Source organism: Pongo abelii, chromosome 3 (genome assembly GCF_028885655.2).
Source record: "Pongo abelii isolate AG06213 chromosome 3, NHGRI_mPonAbe1-v2.0_pri, whole genome shotgun sequence".
Classification (NCBI taxonomy): domain Eukaryota; kingdom Metazoa; phylum Chordata; class Mammalia; order Primates; family Hominidae; genus Pongo; species Pongo abelii.
In genome coordinates this window covers 207339748-207363050 of record NC_071988.2, presented here as the reverse complement: position 1 = coordinate 207363050, position 23303 = coordinate 207339748, and the positions used below count along the sequence as shown (strand labels likewise).

At 40.1% G+C, this 23303-nt stretch overlaps 1 long non-coding RNA gene across 1 annotated transcript; it reads right to left on the bottom strand.

The window, feature by feature from the left end:
* Nucleotides 1–1529: 1529 nt before the first annotated feature.
* LOC103890557 (uncharacterized) lies at nucleotides 1530–22002 on the bottom strand. Its single transcript, XR_008524908.2, has 5 exons — nucleotides 21916–22002; nucleotides 12479–12613; nucleotides 11726–11810; nucleotides 5289–5440; nucleotides 1530–3804 (listed from the first exon to the last, which is right to left on the bottom strand). It is a non-coding gene; the product is annotated as an uncharacterized LOC103890557 (long non-coding RNA).
* Between the last annotated feature and the right edge of the window lie 1301 nt (nucleotides 22003–23303).

The following is a 23303-nucleotide window of genomic DNA, read 5'->3' as shown; positions in this document are numbered from 1 at the left end:
TCAAGGTGTGAGCTGGGGCACACTCCCTTTGAGACTCGGGAGAATCCTTCCCTCCCCTTTCCTTGCTTCTCAGGGTGACTGGTACTCCCTGTGAGCCTTGTTCTGTGGCTGTTTCATTCTCATCTTTGCCTCAGCTGTCATATGGCACACTGCGTGTCTCTGTCTCTGTGTCCAAATTTCCTTGCTCTCATAAAGACACCAGTCTTCTCAGCTTGAGGGCTCAACTTACTCCAGTATGACCTTGTCTTAACTAGTAACATCTCCAACTACCCTATTTTCAAATGCAGGCATATTCTGAGGTGCTGGGGATAAGGAGTTTGACCTATCATTTGGGGACACAATTTAACACATGACAAACCCTCTTACAGACCTAGCATGTCTAGTTTTTTACAAATTTCGCTGGGAGGAGCGTACAAATAATAATTAGCTCTTATGTACTCTTACGCATTCTCTGACAATAGCAGTACCAATAGCTAACATTTAATGTCTACTAGTTGTCAGGCACTAAATACTAACTCATTTCATTCTTACAACTGCCCTGCTTCACATATGAGAAAGCTGGGACACAGAAAGTCACTTGCCCATTGTCCTCCAGTTAGCAGTGGCGGAGCCAGGGTGCAAACCCAGACTGCACCTGCCCAGAGCCCACATACTCAATACCACCTTGCCTTCTGGACAGTGAGGACAAGCAATTGTGCCTTTGCTAACCATTACTGTGCCAACAAGTAAGGTTACACTTGAAATGTGGCTTGCAATGCAAGGTTTAACTTTCACAGGAAACTCACTCATGTTTTCTGGTTACTTATTATTTTTTTAAGTCTGAATTCAATTTAGACTTAGTAATAAAAAAAGAATATTGAAACCTCTCAATGATTTTTATATTGATTACATATTGAAATGATTATATTTTAGATATATTGGGCCACATAAACTATATCATTAAAATTAATTCCACTTAAAAGCATCTTTTTTAGTGTGCTATTAGCAAATTTAAAATTATGAACGTAGTTTGCAGTGTATTCCTATGGGACAGCCCTGAATTAGACAGCAAATCTTTTAAATTAGAGTAGGCAGCATGATGGAAGAAAGAAATTGATTCAGTCTTTTATCCCAAGTAAATCAGTTCCTAAGGTCTCTGTGCCTTAGTTTATCTATACAATGTGATAGAAAACTTGAATTTTCCTCACAAGTTTAGTAAATTGAAGAAAGTCGATTATGAGTCATTTTGCCCAATGTTTGCAGGAGGCTAGACAATTATTCACCAAAGCCAAAATATTATAATAAAATAGCTCATCCAGATTAAATATGAATTTTAAGTATTTATTACTTTCTTTAAGCAAATAGATGTGTATCTTTGAACTACAGACATTGAATCCAGAACGAAATATTTCTTTATTTTATTTTATTTTTTTTGAGATAGAGTCTCACTCTGTTCCCCAGGCTGGAGTGCAGTGGTGTGATCTCGGCTCACTGCAACCTCTGCATCCTGGGTTCAAGTGATTCTCCTGCCTCAGCCTCCCGAGTAGCTGGAACTTCAGGCGCGCACCACCATGCCTGGCTAATTTTTGTATTAGCCAGGCTGGTCTCAAACTGCTGACCTCAGGTGATTTGCCTGCCTCGACCTCTGAAAGTGCTGGGATTACAGCGTGAGCCGCTGCGCTTGGCAAGAACAAAACTTCTGTGGCGAGGACTGGCTTGCTTGGCTCTAAGGCCAATACTTTTCTCATTATACGTTCCAGGTAATGAAAATTATGCTAAAAATACAAAAAATTAGCTAGGCGTGGTGGCGGGCGCCTGTAGTCCCAGCTACTCCGGAGGCTGAGGGCGGCAGAACGGCGTGAACCCGGGAGGTGGAGCTTGCAGTGAGCTGAAATCGCACCACTGCACTCCAGCCTGGGCGACAGAGTGAGACTCCGTCAAAAAAAAAAAGAAAATTATGCTTAATAATTTTTAGGTGAGGTGATGATCAGCTGGGCTTCCCCTCAACAGTGGAAGATGTATGTAGATAAATGAGATGAGGTTAAAGCTTCTATGCTTTTATTTGACATGATGTATTGATTTGTGCAGCCAATTTTTACATAAACCAGAATCTCAAAACTTTTACTTTGTACTTTGCTGGGACTGTGAAATTGCCACAGTGGCACTTTCATATGAATAAATTGAGAAAACAAAACCACTTAGAGACGATAAGATATTCAGACGTTTCAAACACTTCATGGGTTTTTGTCACTTACTCTTATTATCTTTTAAGTTAGAAAAGCAATAATGGGTTATCATAAATATCCAAATATAAAGTGTATATAAAACGAAGAGGGAAAGTTTCTGCCCTTATCATTTTGCCCAAATCCAGCCTTCAAACAAAAACCAATTAATTATTAATTTTAACATAGAAGTCAGTACATTAGTTTTGTGGCTCTGAAATATTTTATCAATTATCATAGTGCTCAATATGAACCTATTTATGGCTGCAGCCTCTAATAATGTTATATGTATACAATTTTTCGTTTGTTCTTTATAGTCATATATTGGATAAAATGTATACATCTTACATTGGTTAAAGATGGCAGTTCTGCTAAAAATATGTGTATTTTCCAACAGTTTTTTTTTTAGCAAAGAATAATGAAAAGCTGATTTAGAACAATGATCTCCTCCAGATATATTTGTTAGAAAAAGCAGACTTTTTTCACATCCCAGTTTCACTGTGTGTTGGCACGGCTTATTATGGGGTTTAGAAAGATCGTCTATGTGGTCTCATGAATATGGGAGAGTATCCATACAATTATATTAGTTATTGGTTTTGTTTAGATTTGTTTTGAATGGCAGAGAAATGGCATCATTTAAAAATATTAATGAGCTATGGAAAAAGAATAATTAGGTCAGGGTGATAGTTAGGGTATGGTTTCTTTAGCTTCATTAGTACATTTACCACAAGTCATTTGAACATGTTTATCCCACACATACAATTACATAAAAATCATAGATATATTCTGTCTTTATAAAGGTCACTTTCCTTATGTTAAGGGGACTCATCTATGAGTAAATTAAGTTTGGCCTTTCGGGGAGTCCCACAGTATAGTGAGCCATAAGATTTTCCCTGCCGTATTGTAATTGAGTCTTGTCAAATGGCAAACCACTTGTATCTCAGTATCATAATTAAGGAGTTTTGGGAAATTTATTGACAAATGGTCTAATTCTGAACATGTTATCTGAGAGCAAGAGGACAGTATTTGCAAGTCAAATGATGGAAGAATCTATTGTCAGACAATTAAAACATCTTCACTGAGACCCACCGAACTAACCTTTGTGTGGTCTGTTCTCAGTTGGAAATGATTCCTAGAGACAGTTGACAGCGTGAATTTTGAGACGACACTAAATGTGTGTGGGAACTTGCAAAAACGAATCTAAAAAAGATTTAGGATCAGGGTTTTCTTTGCTACTTTTTTGCTATGATGGGGTGGGAGTGGGAGCTGGGGCCAGGGGTTGTGGGGAGGCATCAAGGGAAAGGTGACGTTAGAGATGCTGGTAAAAGTTAGTCCTGGTCGAGCCCGGGGTGAACAATGACACAGTGTTGTTGTGGGCTGCCTCCACGACTTAGATATTCTTCCCATGTCAGTATAATCACTACTGGGAGGTAGCTCGATTAAGGATTACCATATCATTAATAGTATCCATGACTTTTGTTCAAAAGCTACTTGTGCAATGTTGCCTTGTGGATGAAGCGCCGTAATCCTCTGAGCCGCAGCTGTAGAGAGGGAGGCTCCTTAGAGCCGCCCACACTGACTTCCCTGTCCTCTCGGATCAGTTCTAAAAAACAGACAGAAACAACAGTCAACTCAAAGCCAAAAAAAAGAAACATCCATTCTACATTTCCACATTCATCCCCAAGCTTCAATCCCTGCCAATGTCTCCCATTCATCTCTTCTCTAACATCCAGATCACCACTCGGATGGTGGCCAGATTAAAGGAGAACAATGCAGTTTTAAATGTAAAGTTTGCATCTAATTTTTTTCTTTGCATGAGAAAAAGCACATTGATTCTATCTATGTGTCTGTCTAATGCTTAGCCAGTAGTTTGTCAGGTCTTTCTTATTTTCTTTGGCAATATGAGGCATGCTTGTGTCTTCCCACTGTCTAGGGTTTCTCAGTTTACTTGGTGAAGACACTTAACTCTGAAATTTGTACTTGGGTAGGAAATTATATATGCAGTTAGTAAACAGTGGGGTTTTGCTTCATTTAACTAATATTTTTGCTGCTAAGAAACTTCTACTTCCAGTGGGTGGGATCACTGAAAGAAATTGAAAAATTTAGCAGTAGCTTGAAATCTAAGCAAACACACCCAGGTGTTGGGATTGGGCAGAAGAAAATAACGGAGTGAACCACATTTGGTAAAACTCTTTGTGTTAAAAGACGGGAAAGAATGTATGTAAACTTTAGAGGACATTTCATTTCATAAAGATCACCCCTCAAAAGGGGAAAGGAAAGGGAAGAGGGAAGAAATGACCTTTATTTATTTGGCAGAGGAAAATGTTAAAAAGTAATATGAAACCCAGAGTTCAATTTCTTGAATTTTAGCTTCATAATCACTTTTATTCCAAATTGAAATGAAGCTTTGCCTTGGTTTACTGATAAATCATTATTCTAAAGAGTTTTAGTCTTTTATTTTCATCTCATTGCTTCATTTAAAAATCACTCTAACTTTATTTTTTACAAAAAACACTGACAACTTTTATCTATCCTAAGTTATTTTCCTGAGGAACCTATAAAAAGATTTGGACTGTGGCCTTTGGATCAGAATGTCTTAAGTTCTTTCTGGTTGCCCAAAGATTTATGTTTGTCTAAAGTACATGGGAAATTTTACTTTTTAAAACCTTGCTCAGTGATAACGCTTTATTTTCCCATCTCTCCTCTTTCCTGTGGCATTGACATCCAAGCTGTGCTGTAATTTAATGTCACTGACATCACTTCTTTTTAAGATATATTTATTGGGACAGAAATTACATAAGTCTTGCTACCTGAAACACTGTAAGTGTGAGACAGCTGGGAAAACTCAGGAAGAGTTTAGCACATCTCTAGGCCAAGAGTATCTATTCAACAAAATCATTCTATTTGGCAAGAAAGACTTGGCAATACTCATCAGACACTTTGATTTAGTGTCTCTTTGTGTCATGAATGTATATACTCAAGGGATATTGTTTACATGTAATGCTGCTTAATCTTGTATGTAGTATTTGAGGAACAGAAAACTTGGGAGAACGTGCTCTTGACTATGAAAAACAACCTAGTTCTGACCTTTGCTGCGCTCATATTGGTTGAAGAAGTACCCAGTTCTAGTAGATGTACTGGTAGTTTGCTAAGACGTGAGCCATCATTTCCATCCCCTTTCCAGGATTTGTCTTTGTTGAATAGATGCCTATAAGTAGAAGTTCTTCAACCTGGAGTTACTGTAAGAAGACACATTATTCCTAATATAGATGACAAGTATCTGAGATTTTTTAGAAAATTATTAACATGTTAGCATAGCACTTGCAGATGAAGGCAAGAATGAACCAGGAGAAGAAAAGCGAACAGTGGTCCAAGCAGACATTAACATATGGGAATGTTACTGTATTAAAATGTGATACCAATTTCTGTGAGTGTGAGTAATACCTCAATGTATCATGTATTCACTCTTACAAAGAGGTTCACAAATTATGCAGGTTTTTTTAGTGATAGGAAAATTTCATAAAATTGGTACCCTGCTAAAATATGTAATTTTAGGTAACACAACAAACTTGCTGCTCAGTGCCATATGGGGTAATACTGATTATCCTTTTTTTTTTTTTTTTGACGTGGAGTCTCGCTCTGTCACCCAGGCTGGAGAGCAGTGGTGTGATCCCGGCTCACTGCAGCCTCGGCCTCCCGGGCTCAAGCGATTCTCCTGCTACAACCTGTTGAGTAGCTGGGACTACAGGCGCCCACCACCATGCCCTGCTAATTTTTGTATTTTTAGTAGAGATGGGGTTTCACCATGTTGGCCAGGCTGGTCTCAAACTCCTGACCTCAAGTGATCCCCCTACTTCGGCCTCCCAAAGTGCTGGGATTACAGGCATGAGCTATCGTGTCTAGCTCGTATTATCCATTCCTGATGTTCTTTTCCTTGTTGAGGGAGCCCCACTAGCATAACATTCTTGGCTTCTCTCTTCTATCTCCTTATTTTCTCCTCCCACTAGTAGAAGAGTGACATTTCTGATTTGCACTGTGGGAGAGCATAGCCCAGCCCCTTTCTCTGCACTGGGAGCCACTGCCCACAGGGTGCTTGCATTCTGGACTGCCCTTCTGGCTCAAAAGTTTTATAGGAGCCTGCCTTTATGGGGAGAGCTGCAGTTTTTAGCACTGTGACTAGGTGATAAATTTGGGGGACAATATTCAGAAGATCATTATTACCATGCAATCATGCCATATTATCCAAGAGCTCTGTCAATAATAAAGCTGACCCACATAATACTTCTCTCTCAGTTCCAGACCCAGGTGATAAAAGCAGAGGGTTTTTTATTGAGCTCCCTTAAGCAGCAGTGATTATAGCTTAAATGCTCTGAATCAGTGGTTCTCAAAGTATGGTCTGAGGACTTTTTAGAGTCCTTGAGACCCTTTCAGGGGCCTGTGGGGTCAAAACTATTTTGTAATACTACTAAGATGTTATTCACACTCTTGTTCTGAAGAGCATGGAGTGGAGTGTGCAGAAGTGACACGTGATAACACCATTGCTCTGATGGCTACTGAAAAGTGTGCTGTGTACTCTTTATGTTTTAAATATTTCTCAGTTTTTATATTGGTAAACATTGATAGAATGAATGTATGTGCTCTGGATTTCTCAGTAAATAATTATATATAAATAATTATCTCCTACATAAATCAATGCTGATTGGGGTCCTGATTAATTTTTAGAGTGTAAAAGATTCTTAGATTAAAAAATTTGAAAGTTGAAACCATAATGGGGAGTGAAGCACTTAAAGTTAGACACCTCTGGGTGGCTCTGCTACTGAAATGTATAAGAGTTCCCTCAGGAGATAGCCCAAACTTTGTAATCTTGGACATCTCAATCTACCCAGATGAAAACTGGAATAGATGTATTACTCATTAAGCTGATATTCATTGAAGGTCTGCTCTATGTTGGGCACTGTCTCCTAGGCAGAGGGGGGCACATGGATGAGCAACTCCATCACTGTCCTCTAGAGTCTCACAGTCAAGAGGAGGCAACAAACTGGTGAAGAGATTGACATAGAGTGTCAGGTATATAAGAGGTGCTGTGGGAACACAGAGGGGTACTAATCCAGAGAGCAGGAGACAGATAGACACCCTAAACTGGATCTTGACAGACAGGTAAGAGTTGGCCAGAAGAAGAAAAAGTAAACGATATTCCAAGCAGAGACACTAACATATGCAAAGGCCTGAAACAGTGCTTTTTGAATAGTGGGATGGAATCTATTAGTAGGTCATAAAATCAATTTAATGTGTCATCACCAGCATTTAAGAAAAAACAAAATAGAACAGAATGTTGGAGTGCACCTCATATAGTAAGGGTATTTTTTTCATGAAAGCTTTTTTCTCTGTGTGTGTGTGTGTGAGTGTGTGTCTATACTGGGTTAAGGTGTGAAATGTATTTCTTAGTGTAGGAAAAGAATTTTAAATATTATCTAGGAAAATAATTTTAGATATTTGATTTTGCAATAAAATTTGTCTTTTCAGTGTAAGGAATGAAGTGCTACAATCTTATGCTAATTCTTCTAGAGCATGTTATATCACATGAACACTGAGAACTGTTAATACATTTAGCTGGTCAGTAAGTTAAGATTTGTAAGTTTAGCAGTGCTGGCATGGAAAAGCCTGGGGGAAAATCTACTGAGGCAGACTGAAAAGTTTTGAAGTATTATACATAAGAAAAAATTATTAGTGATTGATCATAATAAAATTAAGAAAATGCTATTGAGGCATTCATCAAAGTGCCTAAAGAAATAAACAAGCATTTTATTAATGCATCCTGAAACTTGTGACAGAATTTTAGGGTAATAAATGTTAAGATTTTTAGAGACTAGGCTAACTGCACATTAGCGTCCCAAATAACTATGATCTAGTGTTCTGGCCTAATTTCTTATGTTACCCGCTGCTGAACATATTCCATGTAGTGGATGGTAAAATATTGTTTTATCTAAGTGAGACTTCATGGCAGCACTGGTTGCAAATGTTAGGCATCATTTGTCTGGTGTCCTTCTGGTCTAATACTTACGTCAGCAGCTGAGATACTGATTCTAGCCAGGGTTTTTGTATGCGCGTGGGGTATTTAAAATACCCAGAGAATTGGATCAAATATGATTATCTGGTTTGTGTTTTTTGACTTATGATTTGATTTAAAAAAAATGAACTCACGTGTATGGAGGTATAATTTACATACAATAAAATTCACCTCTTTTACGTACACAGTTGAATGGATTTGATAAATGTATACCACTTTCAAACTCAAGAACCAGAACACCTCCCCCAGCCTTTGTGGTCAATCCCCTACCCCAGCCACAGGCAACCAGTGATCTAGTCTCTGATCCTAGAGATTCGCCCATTTCAGAATTTGCCTGTATGACTTCAGCAATAAAAAAACTGACATAGAAATTAATATGGGATAATTTAGTGTGCAAGGAGCAATGTTACTTACTAGGAAAATCACAGCCTATTTGGTGTAAGTCACAGTATGCCTTTTCCACTTCTTACTACGTAACCTTTGTCATGACTGCCGAGTTAGTTCTTGATGAAGCGAATGGATTTCAGAAAGGTTTAGGAGTCTAGGAACTTACAATGTACCTTGTGAGAAGAGTCTGGGCTCTCAGAATGTCAAAGTAAACCACTCCTTTGGCCTGTGGGCCCAGGGGCTTGCAGTCACACTTTCTAATTGCTAATCCACGCTGGGTTGTTTCCGTCTGGGCAGGTTAGGCTTACTAGCCAGGATGACCACATACTGTGCATTAAACTATAGGGAGGATGTTTAGACAAGCCACAAGCAGAAGGACTTCGTGACCACTTTATTTCCCACAGATTGCATTTAGCCACCCAGTAGGATAAGCTTGGCCTGTGGCTCTCTCAGCCAGGGCAGATAGCCAAGGGTATCTGTATCAAGAAGGTCTATTAAAAGTATTAAGATTGGACAACTACTTACACGCCAAGTCCCCCTTTGATTTCCACAGTAACATGTATTTTTAGTTTTAACGTAGTACTTTCAACTTTAAAGGTCTAAAATAACTAGCGACTTGAAATCTTAAGGGAAAGGTCATTTGTCTCAGTAGCCAAATCGTTTACTTACTACATACATCCTGAAGCATGTTGGTTTATTCCCAGAACACTTCCATTTCAGCAAATCTGAAGACAATGTGTTTACTTAGTGTATATGCACTGTTTTAATTTATATTTTTATTTTTTGGTTACTTCCAGAAGAGAATTCATATCCTCAGCAAGCTAGCACTAAAGGGGACCACAGAGGTCATATTGTCCACCTTCTTTCTGGAACAGGGACGAAATTTGAGACTCAAGAAAGGTGAGCCTTCTAAGAAAGATTAATTTCAGGAATTAATTTTTTAAAGAGTACAATGTTTTTATTCACCAATAAACTGAAAGTCAATTTCTAGATGTTTCTTTCTCGCGTATGTTCGATTTGTTGTATTGGTAAGCAAAGCCCTGGGAAGGAAGCTTTACCTGCTCCTCAGACTCACCCATCTTCACAGTGACTGATCGGGACATAGTGAGGTCCGTGAGGCTCCTTGCAGGATGCAGCCAGTCGAGGCCAATCACGAAGACTGTTCTCCCTGAGGTATTTCTTGGTGAGGCATTTTAAGGACCTTTTAGAAATTGTTTCTCAGAAACAACTGTGATTTTATTTTTGAAGCATTCACTGTTAACGTCTGTGAGATTTTCAGTTTTTCCATTGATTTTTAACCTTTTAGAAACTGTTCAAAATTTCCAGAATCAAAAGTTCTATCTTCTATTGAATAAGTAGGGTCCAAATTAAACTTCCATGTTGACCACGTATGCTTCTTGTCTTTCTTTGGCATCATCTTGAGAGCTGGCCATATGATATGAGCGCAGGAATTAATGTTTGTGTGAATCTAAGTACTTTTGTTAGATCTCTAAGCCTACAATTGGCAACACATCTGCACTAGAGCCCAAACTACCAGTCCACACTGTAGTCCACCAGTGAACTCACCTATGCTTTGCAGCAATTCCTCATTGAAGATACTGGCATATGCATTATCTGCCCTGTACTAACACCAGCAAACCATTATCATGGGTCTAAAAGTCATCACATTTAGGCCGGACATGGTGGTTCATGCCTATAATCTCAGCCCTCTGGGAGGCTGAGGCAGGAGCGTCACTTGAGGCCAAGAGTTGAAGACCAGCCTGGGCAACATAGTGAGACCCTACCTCTACAAAAATAAAATAAATTAACCAGGTGTGGTGGCACATGCCTGTAGTCCCAGCTACTCAAGAAGCTGTGGTAGGATCACTTGAGCCCAGGAGGTTGAGGCTGCAGTGAGCTGAGATCACACCACTGCACTACAGCCTGAGTGACAGAGTGAGGTCCTGCCTAAAAAAAAAAAAAAAAAAATTTCACATTTTTCTCACACAAAAAAATCATGAAACATTTATCTGCACATAGCATTAAGATAGCTACTATATTATGTTCATTAACTAACCCTTGACAGGCCTAGCACATGTAGGTCTTGGTGAGTCTATGTCTGAGTGGTCCATAATTCAGAGAAAAGACAGAGAATCTAGACAATATATTCATCTTACATATGGTCAACAAGTACTGCATTTTTAAGAATTTTAAGAAACTGCAGAGTTTGAGAATTTTAAGAAGCTTCTTCTGATTAGATCAGCATTTCAGGAACTCCTTGTTGGACATAGCTTTCACCTTACAATAATTCTCCAATCTTTATGTTGGAAGAAATAAATCAGATTTAGGACGTGATCATTTGATGTGTATGTATTTACCTTTTGCTGCATCACTAGGGAGCAGTTATTAAGTATAGTTCTACGAATCTCATTATTGAGGTGGTTTCCAGCATAGCAGGTGTAGTCGTTAACCATGGCTACTGAGTGTGACTGGACCTCTCTACTGAGGCCTCACAGACATGCTGCCGTATAACCTCACTTCTGGCCAGGTGCAGTGGCTCACGCCTATAATCCCAGCACTTTGGGAGGCCAAGGTGGGTGGATCACCTGAGGTCAGGAGTTCGAGACCAGCCTGACTAACATGGTGAAACCCTGTCTCCACTAAATACAAAAAAATTAGCCAGACGTGGTGGTGCATGCCTGTAATCCCAACTACTTGGGAGGCTGGAAGGCTGAGGCAGAAGAATCGCTTGAACCCAGGAGGTGGAGGTTGCAGTGAGCTGAGATTGTGCCATTGCACTCCAGCCTGAGTGACAAGAGCGAAAACTCTGTCTCAAAAAAAAAGAAAAGAAAAGAAAAGAAATTCACTGCCTTGCTCTCCTCTCTCCGCTCATTCCTTAGAGAAAGGATTCCACTGGATCTTTTTCTGTTAGACCTTGTGTCACTTAGGATGAGGCTCTGTGTGAGTAAAAGAAACTTGGCTCCTATGTCTTAAACAGGACAGAAGCATGTTTTTCTGTTCCATAAGAGAAGAATGGAGGCAGCAGCCCATGCTGATGTGGCGGCTCCAGGGTATTACCCAGGCTCTCTACCTTCCAAAGCTGTTTCCTGCCTTCAGGGTCACATCGTGGTTCCAACAGCTGCTGGAGCTCTGGACTTCATGTTCTTGTGGCAGTCCTGAAGAAGGGGAAAATGTGGAATGGTGGAAAGGGCTTCCTTCTAGCTGAGTCTGTTCACTTTAAGCACGATTCTCAGGGCACTTGCAAACACTTCTGCTTAGGCCGGGCGCGGTGGCTCACGCCTGTAATCCCAGCACTTTGGGAGGCTGAGGCGGGCAGATCACCTGAGGTCGGGAGTTCGAGACCAGCCTGACCCACATGGAGAAACCCCGTCTCTACTAAAAATACAAAATTAACTGGGCGTGGTGGCGCATGCCTGTAAACTCAGCTACTCGGGAGCCTGAGGCAGGAGAATCACTTGAACCCAGGAGGCGGAGGCTGCGGTGAGCCGAGATTGTGCCATTGCACTCCAGCCTGGGCAATAAGAACAAAACTCCGTCTCAAAAAAAAAAAAAAAAAAAAAACCAAACAAACAAAAAAACACTTCTGCTTTTGTCTTACCGGTGGAATTTAGTCAGGTGGATAAACCTAGCTGCAAAGATGGCTGGGAAATGTAGTCTTTATTCTGAGTAGCTTTTCTGACCAGCTAGGAAGGGAGGGAGGGAGGACGGTGGATGTTGTGGTAGAAAACTAAGCTTCTGCCAGATCACTTAGGTGGAATAGTCTGTCTATATCCATGAAGGCTTAATGCCTCATAACTAGCGACCACTATTTTATAGAAATAACCTGTATGGATGCATGATTGATGCAATTAGTGCAGTCAGCAGTCATCTGGACATCCTCAAAGAAGCTCAGAGATTGTTCTTGTGTCATAGGAGCGTATTCGCAGTAATGGTTTATTCCGTACTTGAATGTTTTCAACTGTAAGAATTCATATAAAGCAAATTTAAACTAAAATCACAAAAATACATCCACTGTATATATTTAACAAAGTCTTCAGGGAATATAATAGACTGAAGTAAAACTGTGAGACATCTAAAACACAGTAAAAGGCTATAAAATAACTAATGGCCTTTAACGAAAGAATTAACTAAAGTATGGTTGCTTAATACAACCCCCCAAATAAGCTTTTTGTTAATTTTTAGGGAGGTTGAGGAACTCCAGCACCAACTTATATATTCTACATCCTATGTCTTTGAGTAGATTTACTAATCATAGGTCTTTGAAGATAACTTTCTTTACAACTTGTGCTACCATTTATTAGTCGTGTAATTTTACAAGGAGGTTTATTGAAGTATAATTTACATATGACAAAATTCACCCATTGTAAGTGATTTTAGTAAATTTGTTGAGTTGTGGAACTGCCACCACAAACCAGTTTTAGAACATTTCCATCTGCTTTCTGCTTCTGTAAGTTTGTTTTTACTAGATATTTCCTATAAATGGAATCAATTATGCAATATGTATTTCTGTCTAACTTCTTGCACTTAATGGTTTTAAAGTTCATCCATGTTGTAGCATGTAAAGAAATCCATTCCTTTTCATTGCTGAATAGTATTCTTTTGTAGGAATGTACCATATTTTGCATATTCATTCATCAGTGGATAGCTATTTAGACTGTTTCCAGTTTTTGACTAGTATGAATAACAGTGCTATAAACTTTTGTGTACATGTCTTTGTGTGGACATGGATTTTCATTTTTCTGATAGATTCTTAGAAATAGAATTGCTGGGTTGTATTATTAGTTTGTTTAAGTTTTTAAGAAACTGCCAAACTGCATTCCAAAGTGTCTGTACCATTTTACAATCCTAGTAGCAATACATAAGGGTTTAAATTTCCCTATTTCCTTAACAGCAGTTGTTATTGTCTGTCTTTTTCATCATAGCCATCCTAGTGGGTGTCTAGAGGTATCTTCTTCTGGTTTTAATTTGCATTTCCCTAATGAATAATAGTTTTGAGCATCTTTTCTTTGTATATTAGACATTGACATTTCACCTTTGGGAAATTGTCTATTCAAATCTTTTGCTCATTTAAAAAATTTGGTCATTTGGCAAGAACTTTCTATGTGTTGGTCATTGTAAATGCTCTCTGTATATTCTAGATTTAAGTCTTTTATCACATATATGATTTGCACGCATCTTATCCCAGCCTGTGACTTGTCCTTTTATGTTCTCACTCGTGTCTTTTTTTTTTTTTGAGACAGGGTCTCACTGGGTCACCCAGGCTGGAGTGCAATGGCACAATCACAGCTCACTACAGCTTGACCTTCTGGGCTCAGGTAATTCTCCCACCTCAGCCCCCGGAGTAGCTGGGACTACAAGTGTGCACCACCACAGCCAGCTATTTTTGTATTTTGGGTAGAGATGGGGATCTCACCATGTTGCCCAGGCTGGTCTTGAACTGCTGGGCTCAAGGGATCCACCTGCCTTGGCCTCCCAAACTGTTGGGGATTACAGTCACGAGCCACTGCGCCAAGCCCATTGGTGTCTTTTAAGCACAAAAGTTTTAAATTTTGATCTAGTCCAGCTTACCAATGTTTTCTTTTATGGTTTGTGCTTTTGGTGTTGAGTTGTAGGATTCTGAACAAGTTGTCTAACCTCTTCGAGCTTCAGTTCCTTTGTCTATGAAATCGTAATAATCATTCTTACCTCAAAGGTAACTGTAATTTAAATCTGATTTCTTTGTATTTGTCTGGAAAAGAGGGAGGTATAAGCAGTGACTGCAAGTTTAATTTTCAACTTCCTGTTAAGTTTCATAAGTTCTTGGTACTTACGGCTGGCTTGCTGGGAGCAGGGAACTTGGTATGTGTAAAAGTTACTGAATGTATCTGCTAATACATTTTGCCCTCATCTTGGATCCAAGCAATCAAGCTTCACAGATGGAAGGAAATGAACAGGTGAGGTAAGGGGAACTGAAGTACATAGGGGGTTAATAACTGGTTGAAGTTGCCTGGGAAAGGGAGTGGTGAGGAGTAGGAGGGAGAGATTACGAAGGGGCTTGAGGAAACTTCTGGGGTAATAGAAATGGTAGCAATAATCTTGACTGTAATGATGGTTTCATGGGTATATACATATGTCAAAACGTATCAAATTATACACGTTAAATATTGCTGTTTCATTGTACGTCATTTACCCCAATAAACCTTTTTAAAAAAAATTTTAAAGAGAATGGTCACACCTGTTAGGATGGCTATTTTTTTTTTTTTAAAGAAGCAAGTGTTGGGCCAGGCCTGGTGGGTCACGCCTGTAATTCCAGCACTTTGGGAGGCCAAGGTAGGCAGATCGCTTGAGCTCAGGAGTTTGAGACCAGCCTAGGAAACATGGGGAAACCCTGTATCCACCAAAACTAAAAAAATTAGCTGGGCATGGATGCATTCACCTGTGATCCCAGCTATTTGGGAGGCTGAGGTGGGAGAATCGATTAAGCCCAGAAGGTAGAGGCTGCAGTGAGCCAGGATGGCACCAGTGCACTCCAGCCTGGGTGACAGAGTGAGACCTTATCTCAATTAAAAACAAAACTAAACAAAAAAACAAGTATTGGCTGAGTATATGAGAAGACTGAAACCCTCACACATTACTGGTAGGAATAAGAAATGGTACTGACACTGTGGAAAACAGATTGGCAGTTTCTCAAAAAAGTTAAACATAGAATTACCATATGATCTGGCAATTTTACTTCTGGGTACATATCGAAAAGAACTGAAAGCAAGGACTTGAGCAGATATTTGTTCATAGCAGCATTATTCACAATAGTTAAAAAGATGAAAACAACCCAAGTGTGTATCAACAGATGAATAGATCAACAAAACGTGGTATATACCTACAGCAGAATATTATTCAGCCTTAAAAATGAAAGAAATTCTGATACATACTGCAACATGGATGAACCCTGAACTCATTATGCTAGATGAAATAAACCAGACACACAAAGGGACAAATATTGCATGATTCTATTTATGTGAATAGGTAACTCCTAGAGACAGAACCTAGAGTAGAGATTACCAGGGACTGAGGGAGGTGCGGATGGAAATTTGTTGTTTAATGAGCACAGAGTTTCTGCTTGGGATGATGTAAAAGATCTGGAAATGGATAATGGTGATGGTTGCACAATATTTTGAATGTATTTAACGCCATTGAACTGTACATGTAAAAATGGTTAAAATGGTAACTTTTATGTTATTCTATTTTCACAACAAAAAATGCAAAAAAGAGAATGGATGAAGTGATATGAGTTTAAGCAGTGATAACAATAAAAGAGGTATAGTGGGAAGCTGACAAGTCAGCCTCAGGGATAAGTCCAGAAATCGGGAGATTCCGTTTCCTTCCTGGTTTCTTGATCCTACCGCTCACGCCTATCCATTATTATAAATTTATTCTCCCATTTCTTTACTCCCTCATTTTCAGGTGCTTAAATGGGAGCATGGAGAAATGTAAAGTGGAAAATAAGTGGAATGCATTGAGCCTGGAGAGGAGAAGACTTGGGGGAGGTCTTGACAGCTGTGTTGAAATATTTACAGGGCTGTCAGGTAGAGGAAAGAGGAGGCTTATTCTGTGTGCTTCAGATGACAGAAATAGGATTTCATGGGAAGCAGATCTTTTTTGCCTCCAAAAAAGGGATAACATTTTTGCCTCCAAAAAAGGAATAACATTTTAATAGTAGGAATAACATTTTAATAATAGGACAGTCTATGAATGGAATAGATGCCTTGGAATGCTGGAAGTGGGTAAATAGAGGCTGGGGATGTTGCAGAGGGGATTGCTGCATTTGATGGGAATTTGGACCAGGTGGTCTCTGTATTAGCAACCCAACAGGAAGAAGGAATTTTCAGCTGGGATTTTTGAAGCTTATCAAATGAAAGAGCTATTTACAGAGATGTGAGCAGGATTGAGGAAGCCTACAAAGGATTCTGAAGTACCCAAGAACAAGCAACAGTGGGAAGGCCCCACCATCAGGCCTGAGGGAGCAAAGTGGAGCAGTGCTGTTCAAGGAGACCAAGGGGGCTGTAGGAGAGTGGTCAGCAACAGCTGGAAGGGGGACCTCCCCCAGCAGGAACTGGTAGTTCCAGAGGGAGCACAATTCTGCCAGAGGCAGAATTTTGCCAAGGCAAAGAAGCAGCCGGGCTAGAACTTCCCGGCCTCCATTTCCTGCCGTCTCTCACTGGCAAATCGAGTTCGAACGCAGAGGCACAGGAGCTCAGGGGATGCAGTTTGCAGGGAGAGATGACCTTTGTAAGGTACTGAGCAGGGCGGAGAAGCGTGTCTGTAAGGTTTCTTCCATCTCAGAGACCTTTGAGTCCCCTCACCCCCCGAAAATTCAAACTTGAAGAGAGCAAAAGACCTGAAGATTACACTAGTCTATGAATGACCAGTTCATCCTGTGAACGTAAAGATGGGATTGAGTTACCGCAGTTTCAGTAAGGATCAGGGAAATGCCCTTGATAAGCCAAGATGGGAGAGAAGCTGTCAGTCAGTCAACATGTATTTATTGGGACCTACTGTACACTAGGCATTCTTCTAAAGACTGTAGATCCACTGGTGAGCAACATGGAAATTCCTCTCCTGTTACACACTAAAAATAGGAGGCAGACAATAAGCACACAAGCACATTACTCAAGGTGCCATCACACGACACAATACATTGGTTAAGATCATGACCTGTATCATTTCCTAATTGTGTGACCTTCGTTAAGTGACTCAATCTGTGTCTCCGTTCCATACGTGTAAATGAGGATCAACGACTGTACCTCTGCAGTAGGGTTGTTATGAGGCTATAGCTACTTAGTACATATAAATCCTTTAGAACAGTGCTGAGCACATATAGCAATGTTTGTTATGATTATGAGCAGGCAGTATTAAGTACTAGGTGAGAGAAGAGCTAATAAAGCAGAAAATGTCAGAGAAAAGAAAATGGTGGGTCTGGGCATGATAGGAACCATGAGAGGCAAGCTGGGGGCTGGTGAGCAGACTTGCCATTAGGAAAGGTCCAGAGCTTCTAGAGGAAAGGGGGAAGTAGCCACCCAAACCCTCACAGAATCCTGTCAACATCTCCAGGGACGAATCAAGCCACTCTACAGAAAGTACACTTGTACGGCCTGTTAATGCTGAGGTTGAATTCATTAGAAGAAATTGTGCAATATAGAATCGAATCATTTTTAAGCATTTAAAAGCAAGAAGCAGAAGTGAACCGTGCTTAAAAGAGGCAGGCACATAGTATCTAAGAGCTTGGGCTCTGCAATTAGACTGGCACAAGTTCAAATCCCGGCTCTGCCATTCACTATTATCTGACCTTGGAAGGGTTACTTAGCCTTATTGATGACTAGTTTCCTCTTGTGGAAAGTGGAAATAATCATAACTATCTCACAGGTTATTTTGAGTCTGAAAGGAAATATTCTATGATAATTGCTTTGCACAATGCCTGGAATATTCTAAGGCATCAATACATGTTGCTGTTGCTTACTGCTATCATTATAAAAAGAGAGAATGAACATCTGTGCATGACTTGGAAAGGGTGAACATGGTAAGATATGGATGCATTTTGCTTTAGTTGCTTTGTATGATGTTCGGGCTTATAAAAGATAACTTTTGAATTTCTTTGCCAGCTCTGAATCTCCCACCACTAAGGAGCAGCATCCTATCTATGATGCCCTCACAAAACCAGAACATCTGCTCGTGTTCTGCACGAGCAGTTATCAACAAAAAGGTCTCCCAACACTCAATGGAAAACAAAGTATTTTAATGATAAGATTCAGTACATGAGCTATGTTTATTTTTGATTATTTTGACATTTCAAGCTCAGAAACAGCATTCGTGAAATGGGGATTGCTGGTGAAAATTAAATGGAAAATTGGCACTTAAAAATTTTGCATTTTTTTCCAGCTAATTCCTTTCTAAATACAATCTATTCCTTAAAGAGTCTTGCTGTGATGATTTCTGCTCATTTCTTTCTTGGTAGTTTCCAATAAATCAAACTTCATAGATAACAAGAGAATAACAAAATGATAAAGGTGCTTCTTTCCTTCCCTTCAGAAAATACTCATTTGCAGATTCTTTAGAGTACAAATGAAAGCCTGAATGTCGAAGTCTTGTTTGTTTTTAAATGACAAGTTGTTCCGGGGCTACATATACTTTGACTTTCAAGTATTCATTCGTACTCTGTAAAAAAATTGGCAAGTGAGTAGGAACTTAAAATAAAAGCTGAGGAAATGACAAAGAAACACTAGAAAAGAAAAAAAGAAAAAACTCAGTATCTGTGAAGCGCAATAAAATGAAGCACAACAGAACGGGAAAAAAAAAAATGCCAAGTTGCGTCGCCAGGAATAATAAACCACGGTATTTCCAAGAAGATGTTTTTATAAAATACATTGGAGTAGATCTTGACTTTTACTCCTTTTTTTCACTCTGTCACAGTATTAAAATAAAATGCTCATTATTTGGAATAATGGGAAAGAAGGCTTATCTATCCATTATGGGGGAAAACCGAAACGTGGAGTGTTACTACTTCAAGCAGCACTATCCATATTACAAATAAAAACCTAACTAGGAGTAAGTGATTTAAAAATTCCTATTCAAAGCAGGCATATATCACTACATCGCAATGTGCCACAAACAAAATAAAACTTTAACACAGGAAAATTAATTATGGGATTTAAAAGTTGAAAACACACCTAAGGAATTCATGATTTTATGAAGGTTTGGCTTATAACTGTTATTGATTTTAGACTGACTGTCCCTTTACTCTTAGGTAAGTCCAAGGTGATTTATGAGGAGATAAATTATTTTGAAGGTTTTATTCTTTAGGTAGTTTGGTATTTAGTGCCAAAATACCCACTTTCAAAATAGTGGAGAATAAATTAATGATGTTCAGCAGTATAGAAAAGTCCTCTACGTTTTCCCTGTTCACCTTTAGAACTTAATCATTTATATAGCACTTGGGTGCTAAATATTTTAAGGACCAAGAATAACTGAATATGTGAGAGAAGATCTTGCTGTTGTATTTGAAGGAGTTTCCCTTGTTTTTTTTTCTTTTTTCATTCTTTCATTTTCTCCCCTTTTGGAGAAAGCTTACCTCTTTGTAATTCAAGAGGGGTCTCGAATTCACCTTGAGAGGCAACCATATATTATGAAATGCGTTGTTTCCTGAGTCCACATCATTTGCTTAGCATCCCTTACCAATTTAGTAGAAAGATTCTCCTCCAGGGATTGTCAGCTGTCATATATCTCTTTTGCAGAGTAAGTGGGTCTTTCTCCTCAAGGAGAATTCACTGGCTTGGTGTTCCTGGCTTCAAAACGTGTGTGACTTCTTTTCCGAATCCCCCACGCTGAGTTCTTGTGTTCCCTTCCCCCAAAGGTCACGTCCTACACAGCGTCCCCACTGTGCTGGGTGGGCAGGAACACAGAATGACCATTTTTATTCATCATTATTTGCCTAAACCTAGAGGAAATGGGATCATGATTGATTTCACCCTCAGGTTCCCTCTACAAACTATGTTGTCATACATACAGAGTAATTATTTGTTTTTCACTCCTTAGGCGTGTATAGCAGGTGAAGATGGGTTCTCTGCTTTTCAGTTTGGGCAGGGCACTATTCAATAGTGAACACGACACACAGGATGGCTGATTCAATCTCCTTATTTCTTCCAGTGGTCGCACTGAGACAATTTCAAGCATGTACAAGATCAAGGATCCATAAGACCTTTTTATTTTGTGTAACTTTTGTGGGTTTCCACGGAACTCCGGAAGTGCTGTACCTTCTTTTAAAAATTAAATTAAATTAACTAAAAAGAGAAAGAAAAAGAGCCTGCATTTTCCGGGGTTTCCCCAGAGGCTTTTTTATCGTTTAAACTAACCAGGATTTTCCACATATTGACATAAGCATTCATTTGCTAATCTGTTGGACATTCAACTGCATGGAGTCTTCCCCAGAATCTTGAATGAAGCTGAAATACTCGGGTCCTTAGGACTGCTTCAGTCCTGCATCGTTCCCTGAACACATATGGTTTTTCCTCCTCTATCTCCTTAGAAAAAAGTCAGTGCTGATCGCCTTAAGGAAAGAATGAGTTAAATGGACCCATATTCTAGGCCTGGATCTAAAAATCCCAGCCTTTTCAGAGGCCCCTTAGCATCTGCAGCAGCGAGGTCATTTGCACATACATAAATAAATAAATTAACAATGAATAAATAATCTAATCCCAGCCACACAATGCCACCTTGCAGATTTGATCCTTTGCAGCTCCTAGTGAATTTGTCCATTTCTAATGCTTTTTGATAAAGTCCTCAGATACTTGCTGACTGTCAGGCTCATTTTCTTATTGTTTTCGCTTGATTAGTTCTGTATGACCTAAGGTCGCCCTTAAAATCCACATTTCTCGTGAAGACTCCAAAAGGCCTTCTTTTTAGAACGCATCCCCCAGAAAAGGATGGAAAGTGCCTGCCGTTTCTCCACACAAAAGCCAGGCAGGTTTTTCGTCACTGGCCTCCTGAAGCAGCCCTTCGTTCACCCAAGCGCAAAAATATCTCATTAGGGGCTACCGTGTTTTTGTAGCCTCTTTATCCAGTGCACTTGGGTGTGCCTGTGTCAGGTCTCCCACATCCTGGAGGAGCTGGGCCACCTCCCCTTTAACCCTGCTGGGCTGCCCGTCAGTGACAGCACCAGGCCCGGCACCTGCCCACCCATACTGAGTGCCTGAGGTTGTTTTTTCCTGGTCTTCTGAAAAGAAGCTGGTCTTTATGGGGGCTGGAGAGGAGTGGAGGAGGGTTGCTTTTTTTTCCTTTTAAAAGCTGGCTGGGGTCGGGCGCGGTGGCTCACGTCTGTAATCCCAGTACTTTGGGAGGCCGAGGAGGGCGGATCACAAGGTCAAGAGATCGAGACCATTCTGGCCAACACAGTGAAACCTCGTCTCTACAAAAAATACAAAAAATTAGCTGGGCTTGGTGGTGGGCGCCTGTAGTTCCACCTACTCAGGAGGCTGAGGCAGGAGAACGGCGTGAACCTGGCAGGCGGAGGTTGCCGTGAGCCGAGATCGCGCCACTGCACTCCAGCCTGAGCGACAGAGTGAGACTCTGTCTCAAAGGAAAAAAAAAAAAAAAAAAAAAAAAACTGGCTGGGAGGTTGCTGCCTGTCCCTCATTTTCAGGCTGCACACTCACTTGAGGCTGTGGGTCCAGGGATGGGAGCACTGTCTAATTCTCCAGTCTGTGTGCTCCCCAGGTCGGGGCAGGGCCTCACCTTATACCGTGGAGGCCGCCTCACACCGCACGGGCACTGCTCACTCACTGCTCATGCTCTGCTGTACTAGAAGGTCAGCTTTTCCTTGAATGGGAAAAGAAGTAACACTTTGTGTTGGTTCAATAAATAGACTTAATTAATGGGAACCCAATTCCTCACTTCTGTTTTTATTGAAAAATTCACAAAGACTGTTTAAATCAACTGTTCAGTATCCTTCAACAGTTCTGATAGAGTGTTCCATTTTTGATTGTCAAGTCTTTTGGAATTTTAAGATTTTGTTTGTAATTTTTTTTCATTTCTTCTTCTGGACCATCAAATAAAACCCTGCTGTATTACATGGAGTCTTACAGTTGTTACTTTCTAGCAGCAGTGAATCTCTTGGGTTCCCAAGGAAGATGTTAATGAAAATTGTACCACATGAAAGTTTGAAAAAGTGGGCTCCACTACCCACCTGGAAATCTACTACACAATTAAATTTTAAAATCTCATTGTAGACTTCCTTTTATGTGATGAAATTTAAGAATGGATTTTTATATATTTTGGTGTATTTCAGCAATTTTCCAAAAGGACAAATTACCTAGGCCGAATTGCCAAAGCCCTCCAAGAATTTGGTGCCATCACCTGAATTTGAAAAAGGTGACTAGTCTTGACCCCAGTCAAGATACTCTTGTTAACGAGCACCTCAGCTTAGGAAGCTCTGGAAGAGCACGCTTTGTGTGATACATGGGGAGGTGAGCTTTGAACACAGTGATATTTCCTGAGTCGAGGATGTTCCAACTCAAACAAGCCCTTCAGGCACCAGAAGGCATGGATTTACACCCATTATCTCTGAACAATTAAAAAAAAAGACTTTCAGGCTGGGCGTGGTGTAATCCCAGCTACTCAGGAGCTGAGGCAGGAGAATTGCTAGAACCTGGGAGGCAGAAGTTGCAGTGAGCTGAGATCACGCCACTGCACTCATGCCTGGCGACAGAGCAAGACTCTGTTTAAACAAACAAACAAACACAAAAAATTTTCAACCTTCAAAAGATTAGTCATCTTGGGATAGTAATGGGAAAGAGAAAAGTCGCTTCAAGCACTTGCCTTAGCATTTTGTGTCCAGTGCTTACTATTCTCCCACAGTTATGCAGGCTGCTCTTTGAGGCTCTGGAACTCAGGACAATCGACGTTCTATGTTACTAAGGAAGGAAGAGGGGTTGTTGGAGTGATTCTACCTTTCTTTTCAGGACAGGGTTACCCAGTCTTTGTGATGAGAAATCTCTATTGGATGTTCTTGAGCATTGCAAAGAGAAATTTGTGAAAAAGCAGAAGCCTCTGCATTCTGAGAGAGCCTGCAGTGTTGGGAGCAGGCCCCCAAAATCTGGCCATAAACAAAATCTCTGCAGCAC